Here is a 9,464-nt window from a genome sequence, read left to right on the forward strand (position 1 = left end):
GACTTCTACATTTCCAATTCGACCACGGAAGATAATATATACACGTTTATAACATAAAGGGATTGCTTTGAGACTACACCGTGCAGTTATGCTTGTTGGAATGCGCACGGTGATTTTTTCCCCCCGAGTATATTATATATACACGTCTAAATATGCCGCAGATACTAAGACCATCAATTATTCGTATGAAAATAAAGCTAACTTTATATAAAAAAATAAAATCCACACCATAATTACTGTATATAAAGCATAATGCTGCATTTCAATAAATCATCAGCCATGATCAAACCGCTGATGGATGAAGGCCTTCCCAAACCATCGCCATTTCTCCCGGCCCTGCGATGTGGCAATTCATCTCGCACGTACACACAAGCTGATTTCATCATTCCATCTCTGCGGTGGATATCCTCTTGAGCACATTCCTTCTCTGTATGATACAATACAGTACCACACAATACCATACTGTGTATGGTATCGCTGCTGCTGCTGCTGGGATTTGCGCTGTGATCTCCGCGGAACCGGGCCAGAGAATACGTAAAACTTTTGGGGCCTGCAGCGCATTTGCCTCCCAGGACTCCAGCTCAAGCAGTGGAGTTAATTGATCGCATTCTTAGGTTTTTTCGGTAAAGTCACGTAGGTAAAAAATTAAAATTCATAAAAGTAAAATAAAAAACAAAATAAAAATAAAATATAATAAAAATCACGACGTTTCGGAGGCAACACAAGCCTCCGTCTTCAGGTGGACGGAGGCTTGTGTTGCCTCCGAAACGTCGTGATTTTTATTTGATTTTTATTTTACTTTTATTAATTTAAAATGTTTACCTACGTGACTTTACCGAAAAAACCTAAGAATATGAATCCTTGCAGTCACAAAAGCTTCAAATCTAGAATTCATTGATCGTGCCCATTCCCCCGCGGTGGCTTTTATCAACTTATATTCTGTCTTGTTCTGGCTGCTCTGGCTGCCCGCTAGTCGCTCTGTGGTGAGTCCACGCGTTAAGATACTAGATTGCCAAAAAAAGTCGTTTACTCTGAACTCCACCACGGTAAGAGGGTCCTCAGGAGGACAGAAGAAAAGGTTCAATGACGTCCTTAAAGCCTCATTTGACACAGACATCAATTCGTGAGAGTCCCGAGCTCAAATTCTTAGGTTTTTTCGGTAAAGTCACGTAGGTAAAACATCAAAATTAATGAAAATAAAATAAATAAAAACAAAAATCACGACGTTTCGGAGGCAACACAAGTCTCCATCATCAGGTGGGACTTGTGTTGCCTCCGAAACGTCGTGATTTTTGTTTTTATTTTATTTTATTTTCATTAATTTTGATGTTTTACCTACGTGACTTTACCGAAAAAACCTAAGAATATGATTCCTTGCAGTCACGAAAGCTTCAAATCTAGAATCCCGAGCTCAAGATCGCACGAGCTGCAGGAGAAGCATTCGGGTTGGCATTGTGCATTTTGAGTCACACTGGCAAGCATATCAGAAAGCCAAACAGTTCATGCTACCCCCATCCCCTCCCTTTGATGCTGCTAATCCTGCATAATGCACGGGCATAATATGACTTTGAAACCCCCCGCCCACCTCCTACGCATTTCCCATAAATATGCTAAATTCCTCTTGATATGCAAATTATTTTGTCAAGGCGCTCTTCTTCCCCCCTCCAACCCAGCTTAAATATACGCTCCAAGCTTGGTGGTGTTTCATTCTTCACCTGCGGACGGCTGCTTGCGTTGTGGCCGAAACGTCGTGAGAATTATTTTATTATGTTTTATTTTTATTATTTTATTACTTCCCTTCTACGTGACTTTACCGAAAGAACCAAGAAGATGAATCCCTGCAGTCACGAAAGCTTTAAATCGAAATTTAGTTCAGGAAAACTCTGCATGACTCATTTTTCCCTTTTCTTTGAGCATGTCCTCCCATTTTTTGATATTTGTATGCGTCTTGGTTTTATGGGTAGGACTACCTTCGTTTAATGTATACTGTAAAGTGTTGCGATGCCCTCTTCAGCAGCAAATAAGACGCTAAACTCAGCCCAGTAGCAAGTCAACTCGCTCTGTCATTGGATTTACAACGGATGTGTCACGCAAGACCCATCATTGTGAGTTGTACCTTAACTCAAATGTTATTTTGCTTGATTCCAGAAGAGATCCTCGTTGGGCTTTTATTCATCATGAACACTGTTCGTGGCACATATGCACTGTATGAAGCCGACTCTTTTTAACGCCACTGGGGAAAAATAACATTTAAAAAATTATCCCGTAAAAACAAAGTTTTTCACTATAAATCCTTTATATGCGTGGCGGCTAGAGTCCTCTCGTCCTCTGGATTGAGATGGCTGCCACCTATGGGTCAGATGATTGCCTGCCACCATTAAGCAATTGGTAATTAAATATAATTTATTTTTTCGTAAAAAGTGTAAAAATTTTGAAACATTTTCACGAAAATAAATTGTCACGCACAACGAGTCTGTGTGCAAAATGTCAGCTCGATTTGATCACGGGAAGTGGGTTAAAAAACGACCGAAAGATTTGCACGGTCGTAAGCGCGCAAGCAAGCAAGCAAGTGAACTTAATATAAAGGATTTAAAAAAGCTTTGATGGGCATTAAATTGCTTGTTGACTGTCCCTCGAACAGGAATCGGCCTTGGTACATTTGGTACCAAGAAATGCTCTTCAACTCATACCCGAGGTCAACTGCAGACACATTTGCAAGTGCGAGTTGCAACTACGATTTGACAACTGCGAATTTGCGAGTGTAATTTATGCCGTGTAATTTTTAACTCTTGCTTTTATTCTTTCTCTCCGTATTATTCTTTTGCGGTTGTTCGCGTTCATGATTTGTTTGATGTGTCTTACCGAGGTAACTACCTCTCAAAACTTTCACCGTTGACAACCAACTTCGACCCGGACACCTGTGAAAAAAAAGATTCAATGGTCAACGGATTCTTCCGGCTTCAATCGATTGTCTGTGTGTCTCTCCATTTGTTTACGCCACGCTTGATGATAGTACGCGGCTTCGCATTCATTGTCTTGGCCACACATGGTAAGAACTGCAGCTGTTCCACTTTGTAAAGCTGAGGATTATTATTTTTTTGCACCGTGTTGGTCATCATGTCTCGAATAACAAAATTAGATTTTTTGCGACGGTGTTCATTTTTGTTGTTGCAAACGTAGATAAATATATATATATATATTTTACTGTGATGGCAAAAAAAAAATCCAGCTCAGCAGTGAAGCTAAGGGCTAAAAGGTCGCTGTGAAACCACTGAAACTAAAACAACGCACACTCACACATGATAATGAAATAATCTATTTATTCTGTACCAGTTGACACCCGTTAGAGTGTTATGAAAGTACAACATATGATACAATTAGATACAGATTGTGAACATAATCATGAATCTTCCATTGACAAGACAGTCAGTAGTAATACATGGCATTGTACCTTTTTAAGAGGAACACATTTTTTAGATTGTAACCTTGTGATTCCATCTGTCATTTTAAGAGGGACTGTGGAAGCAATGCATTTGCCCTTGTGCATTTTTGTAGACCCACATAATACATGTGTACGCGGATATATATGTCTGTGCAAGCTTGGTACAATGATATGACATCGTGATAGCAAAGCAGTCAATGCAGTATCTTCATATTTTTTTTAAACATAGCAGCTGGTGTAATCTCGCACACACGATACAATGTTAATTCCAACGTGGAAGGAGAGCCTCCACATTTTGAGATATTTGTTCGGAACATGGATCACACAGAGCCAAACATTCCCTGTGTGGCCTTCATATGCTGTTGGGGCAAGTGCTGTTTGAGAGCGCCTGTGAAGGTTTGTACGTATGTACTGTATGTTGAACTTCTTTCGCACCGTACGTAGCCAACCGTGCAAATCGGAGGTGCACAAACACGTGGCGTGGTCAGCACCACGTCACGCCACCGCATTGTTACTCACTTAAGGCCAAGTTAATCTAGGGGAGGCCCAGAACCGGTCCTGATACCACTCGCCACAGGTGAGTCACCTGGGGGTGCAGGGCTCGTCACGCAGGGGAACAGCCAACTCGGCAACCGATCGTACACCTCCGCACGCACACGCCAATGTACAATTGTTGGTGTTCATGATGTAAGGTCGCGTGTCTAGCACATGGCCATTCCCTCCCAAGCTGCACTGTTCAGATAAACGATTCGGCGGTCGTGAATTGTGGTTGCAACCCAGCCAAGAGCGGCCACACGCGGGGCTGACACTGTTTACGTTTAGACGGAAGACTTTTCCGGACAAAGTGGTTGCACTTATTTTGTGTCGTGTAAAATTAAATGCCCGGGTTGATGCCTTCATTTGGAATGCCTGTTGTGGTGGTGTGGGACAGTGGGAGGGTGAGTCCTGTAAGTCGGACATGAGGAGCATGGTGGTTCTGAGGATGGTTTCCAACTCTGACGAGTACAATTCCACACCTCTTGACTCTGTAACACTTTAAAAATGGTCATTTCCCCCAATTTATGTAATGTTTCGCAAACTATTGTTTAATCATGTACTTGGTTCTTTCGGTAAAGTCACGTAGAAGGGAAATAGTAAAATAATAAAAATAAAACATAATAAAATACAATCCTCACGTTTCGGCCACAACGCAAGCAGCCGTCCTCAGGTGAAGAACAGGGCTGTCGGAAAGACAGCGTCCGAATGAACACCACCAGGCTTGGCAGCGTATATTTAAGCAGGGGTTAGAGAAGGAGAGCGCCTTGACAAAGGAATTTACATATCAACAGAGGAATTTAGCATATTTATGGAAAATGCAGATATGGGATTAGTCACTACTTGTGGAATGTGTAGGTGGTGGAGGTCTCAAAGTCATATTATGCTCGTGTATTATGTAGGATTAGCAGTAACAAAGGAAGTAGGATTAGCAGTAATAAAGGGAGGGAAATTTTAATAGTAAGGAGCTGCAGCAGCCAAACCAGCACGTAAAAAACTAAAATATAAACTGCATCAATATCATCAATATACTCAATATACTCTCCAATAAGCTGAGCTAATAACAGTAAGTCATACATTACACTTCTATGTCGCAAAAAATATAATATGCCTCCAGCTAAACTTTTTTCTCACATCACACGGATATACCCCGTACTATACACTGCCATAGACAAACCCAACATTAAATTATACACTGCGTTACTATACACCACCATATACTTTAGACTATACATTGTAATATTATACTATGTAAAGCATACACTATGTATGATTTTGTAATAATTACATTTAAAAATAATTTGATTTATACTAACAAATCATATATTTTAAAAAAATACCATTTTTGTTGTTTAAATAATGCCCATCTGCTGCTATTTAAGACGTATGGTGGAAATGTCTGTGGGTGGGTTCAGTTATTTTTAAACAATGTTTTGGGCATGACCCAACAACAGATTGCAATCTGTAGGTTTACCAGTAGCATGGGTTGTAAGCCCAGCCTTGTTTTTTATCATTCATCCAGTTTTCCATCTGTGTTTTTCCAACGAAAATGTAAAACGAAATTATAGTAAAATAATTCTGACTGCTGTGCCCTCCCTATAAGTCTTGTTTCTCCCTCCATAGGAGCTATTATAATTCAGAATTTGGGTGTTGCCATAAATACTGGGAAGTTTTCACAAGGTGACAGTTGAATGCATCTGTGATGATGAAGCCTCAGATAATTGAAACAAGTCTACTGAGTAAAACAAACCTTTAAATATTTCCCACAATTACGATGCAACAGGGGATTTGGCTTTCTGTATACAGTGTTTAATGAATTATCCTTAAGATGACTGATTAAAGCTATGAATCCGTGGGAATTGAGGGGGCATCAGCATTTTTTTCCCAAAGATAAGTCCACTCAGATCCGCTTAGGGATGTCCCTATGCAAAGGCATGCATTCTAAAAACTAAACTTTTTTTTAAATTTGATCAGGTAAGGCCCACTGAGCCATATAGCTCTTTTTAATAAAAGACCTGACCGCAAATGACATCTCAACGAAGTGGCTTATCACGTAGACATGTATAGCAGCCAAATAATGGAAATTAATGTTTCTAAATGTGGAGGGAAAAACCGGAGGACCCGGTGAACCACGGGGAGAGAGACATGTCAACTCCACATATACAGGTGTCAGGTTGGGATCGAACCCACGACCTCCGGTATACTTGGCGAGACAGTTAATATCTGAAAACCATTGCATTGGCACTTCATGTATATAGCTAGCACGCAGGCAGTGATTGGATATATAACATACAACTGTATTAACCATGCAAGCATCACACATCTTACAACACAACTGTGTCAGCCAAAAAAGGAGTTGCCACATGTCAAAATGCCACTCTTAGCCAAGCAAATAGCAATCACATCTTCAAATACCAGCGTTAGCCAAGCAATGCATTATACCATCTTAAGCTTCCATCATCTTTTCCCTATTGTTTGATTTATTGCCATTTAATTTTCCACAAACTCTGAAACCTAACACTTCGAAACACACTGCATGACTGAATTATATACTGTGTGTATGTTTTAAAACAAGGCAGCCTATCGGGGCAGATTGGGACATTGATCCGACTGTTGGATTCTTGGATCAGTTGCTTTAGTTTGGTTGATTTGAAATATGGTCTGGTGTTACAAGCAATTGCAGTGACCCATTCAAGAGTTTAACTTCTTGGCCACAGCTAACAAGAAGAGCAATATCTGACCTGGCATGGCGCCAACTCTCACTGATCAGCTTGAAGTATTACCAACCCGCCACGACAACGGTAGGTTTTCATCCATCAGTGGATTGGAAAATGACTGCAATCATTACTATACTACACACATTACACGTACGGTATATACACAATCTACATTCATAATATACACACATAGAGCGCAAAGACAATGTCCCCGTGCAGCTCTAAATGCTGTTGTGACACGTGCTCTTGAGTTCCATCCATATGTAATAAAAGACTTGACCACGATCTCTGGCTCAGTGTCCTTTATTCGGTCCGTACTGCGTTCCCACACGGCTGTCTCTCTTATTCTCTCTGTGCTGGTTCCGATGTCACTCCAGTCCACATCAGCAGCCCCGCTGCTGTTCTTGTCGCTCTTGCAGCCCCACAGCAGCTCCGCTGCTGTACTCTCACACAGCTCCCTTGGCTGTTCCTGCTGCAGCTCTGACAGCCTCGTGCTGTCTCGCCTTCTCGTCGCTCCTGCGACTCTTGGCAGCCACCCCGCTGCTCCTCACACACAGCCTTACTGCCTATCTCTATCTGCAGCTTTACACCTCCCAGTAGCTCCCTACTGTTCCCAGGGTTGGCTCCCGCTTCTCACGGTGCCCCCTCGGCTCGTACGCCCGCGTGGCCCCACACCTTTCCATTCACACCCCGACTGACTTCTCCTTCCGGTTTACCCGCTTAAGGACCCCCTACCTTTCACCCACGTCACCTGGCTCCGCCTCCTCGTGACGTCACATCCGGAAGGTCGCTTTCGCCCGCATTACACCACCCTCCCCCATAGAAAAAACCCAGCCGACCTCGGCTGAACAACACCAAAGCGTAATGCGGTGAACCGACCTTCCCCCTTAAAGGACACTAAGCATGCAATATAACAACAAGAACAACACACAAGTAACATCGACGAACGCACGAAAGCATGCGATAAATACGACAGCAAGAACAAGAACAATAACAACATACAATCAACGAAACGTAAGCGATTTGGAACGAGTGCGGGTCGCCGGCCCGTCCCGGACGGTCGGCGGCCCACTTGTAGAACGGGGACGCGATGGAACACGAGAAATGACAGGGGGTAATTCCCCTGCTGCGATTGGAAGTCCACCGACATCTCGTGTCCCTGACGAATCAGTCTTGGTCGTATTCCGCGAATGCGCCTGCAGCGGGGTCGGAAGGGTCGCCGGGCTTGAAGGTCCCGCAGCCCTGGCAGGCGCCCTCCGAACAGGCCCACTCCTCCCCCGCGGTGTCACGGTCGGCCTGTCTGGAACAGGTACGACAGGCGCTCCAGCAAGATCAATGGACGCAGGCGGGGAAGAGTCAGAGTCAGCAGCAACAGACCCCGGCAAGGCAACATTGGGAGATGACGCATCACGTAGGGGAGCAACATATGGTTTCAACCGCGACGTATGAACAAACCAACGGCGAGAACCAAACTGAACGCGCGCCGACTGTGGATTGGGAACCTCAATGAGGCGCACAGGACCATGCCAAGGTTTGTGCAATTTAGGAGAGGTCCCCGGCCGCACCTGCGGGCAATGGAGCCAGGCCAGGTCTCCCACCTTCCAGGGGCACTCCCCCTCAGACCGCCGAGCATACCGCTCGTTCCGGGCCTGGGCTTTGGCCGTAGCCACGCGGGCGTTTTCCCGCGCCTCCGTAACCCGGCGAACCGTGTCCTGAATGTATTCAGGGAGTGGTTTACGAGGTCCCTTCACCCCAGTACCCAATTGCACATCCACCGGAGGCACGTTTTCCCGACCATACATAAGGTAAAACGGCGAATACCCTGTAGCCGCATGGGGCGTCATCCTGTACGCCGAAAGCACTCCGGGGATGTGCAGATCCCAATCCGATTGCTGTTCACTCACAGTATGGCAAAGCATGGCAGACAATGTCCTGTTCAGCCGCTCAACCATACCATCCGTCTGCGGATGGTATGGAGATGTCCGTATCTTCTTAGTCCCAAGGCCTGCGCACACTTCAGCCAATAATTTAGAAGAGAAATTTCGGCCCTGGTCCGTGAGGAGTCTCTCCGGCGCCCCCTTGTCCATAATGTACCCAAACAAAAAGGCGTCGGTGATGGCCGCGGCCGACTGATCGGGCAACGGCCAGGCCATCGGCCAACGGGAGAGATACTCAACCCCTACCAGCAAATATTTATTTCCCCTCGCCGATGGTGGGAAGGGTCCCAATATGTCCAGTGCCACCAATTCATTGACTCGAGACACCTGAATCGACTGGAGAGGCGGCACGTAAGGATGTTTAGGCGGCTTACGCCGGGCGCATTCAGGGCACGCGCGCACGTGCCCTACGACATCTGTCACCATGCCGTGCCAAAAATAATGACGTTGTAACGTCAACAAGGTCTTCTGCACCCCTAAATGCAATAGTGTGTCACAATGGAGAGTTCTAATCAACTCAAATCGCAAGGACGTTGGTACCACCACACGCCAGCTTTCCTGGAACCTTTCTTGCCACATAAGCAGACCATCTCGGAGAGCGGTTCGCGGCCCCACAGCCGAACTCGGACTCCCATTGTCCCTCATAGACCGCTTCCGCATGGACAACAACGACTCGTCCATCATCTGTTCCCGAATCCAGACAGACCGCGGCAGATTCAAAACCCCATCAGTCGGTCCCGGTTCCATCGGAGTATCCGACTTCCCGACGGCCAACGTAAGCGGCTGAGGGGGGTTCAGAATCGGCGAACACCTATGCGTCCCCGACGCACATTT

This window comes from Lampetra planeri, chromosome 30 (assembly GCF_965212315.1).
Source record: "Lampetra planeri chromosome 30, kcLamPlan1.2.h2, whole genome shotgun sequence".
Classification (NCBI taxonomy): Eukaryota; Metazoa; Chordata; class Hyperoartia; order Petromyzontiformes; family Petromyzontidae; genus Lampetra; species Lampetra planeri.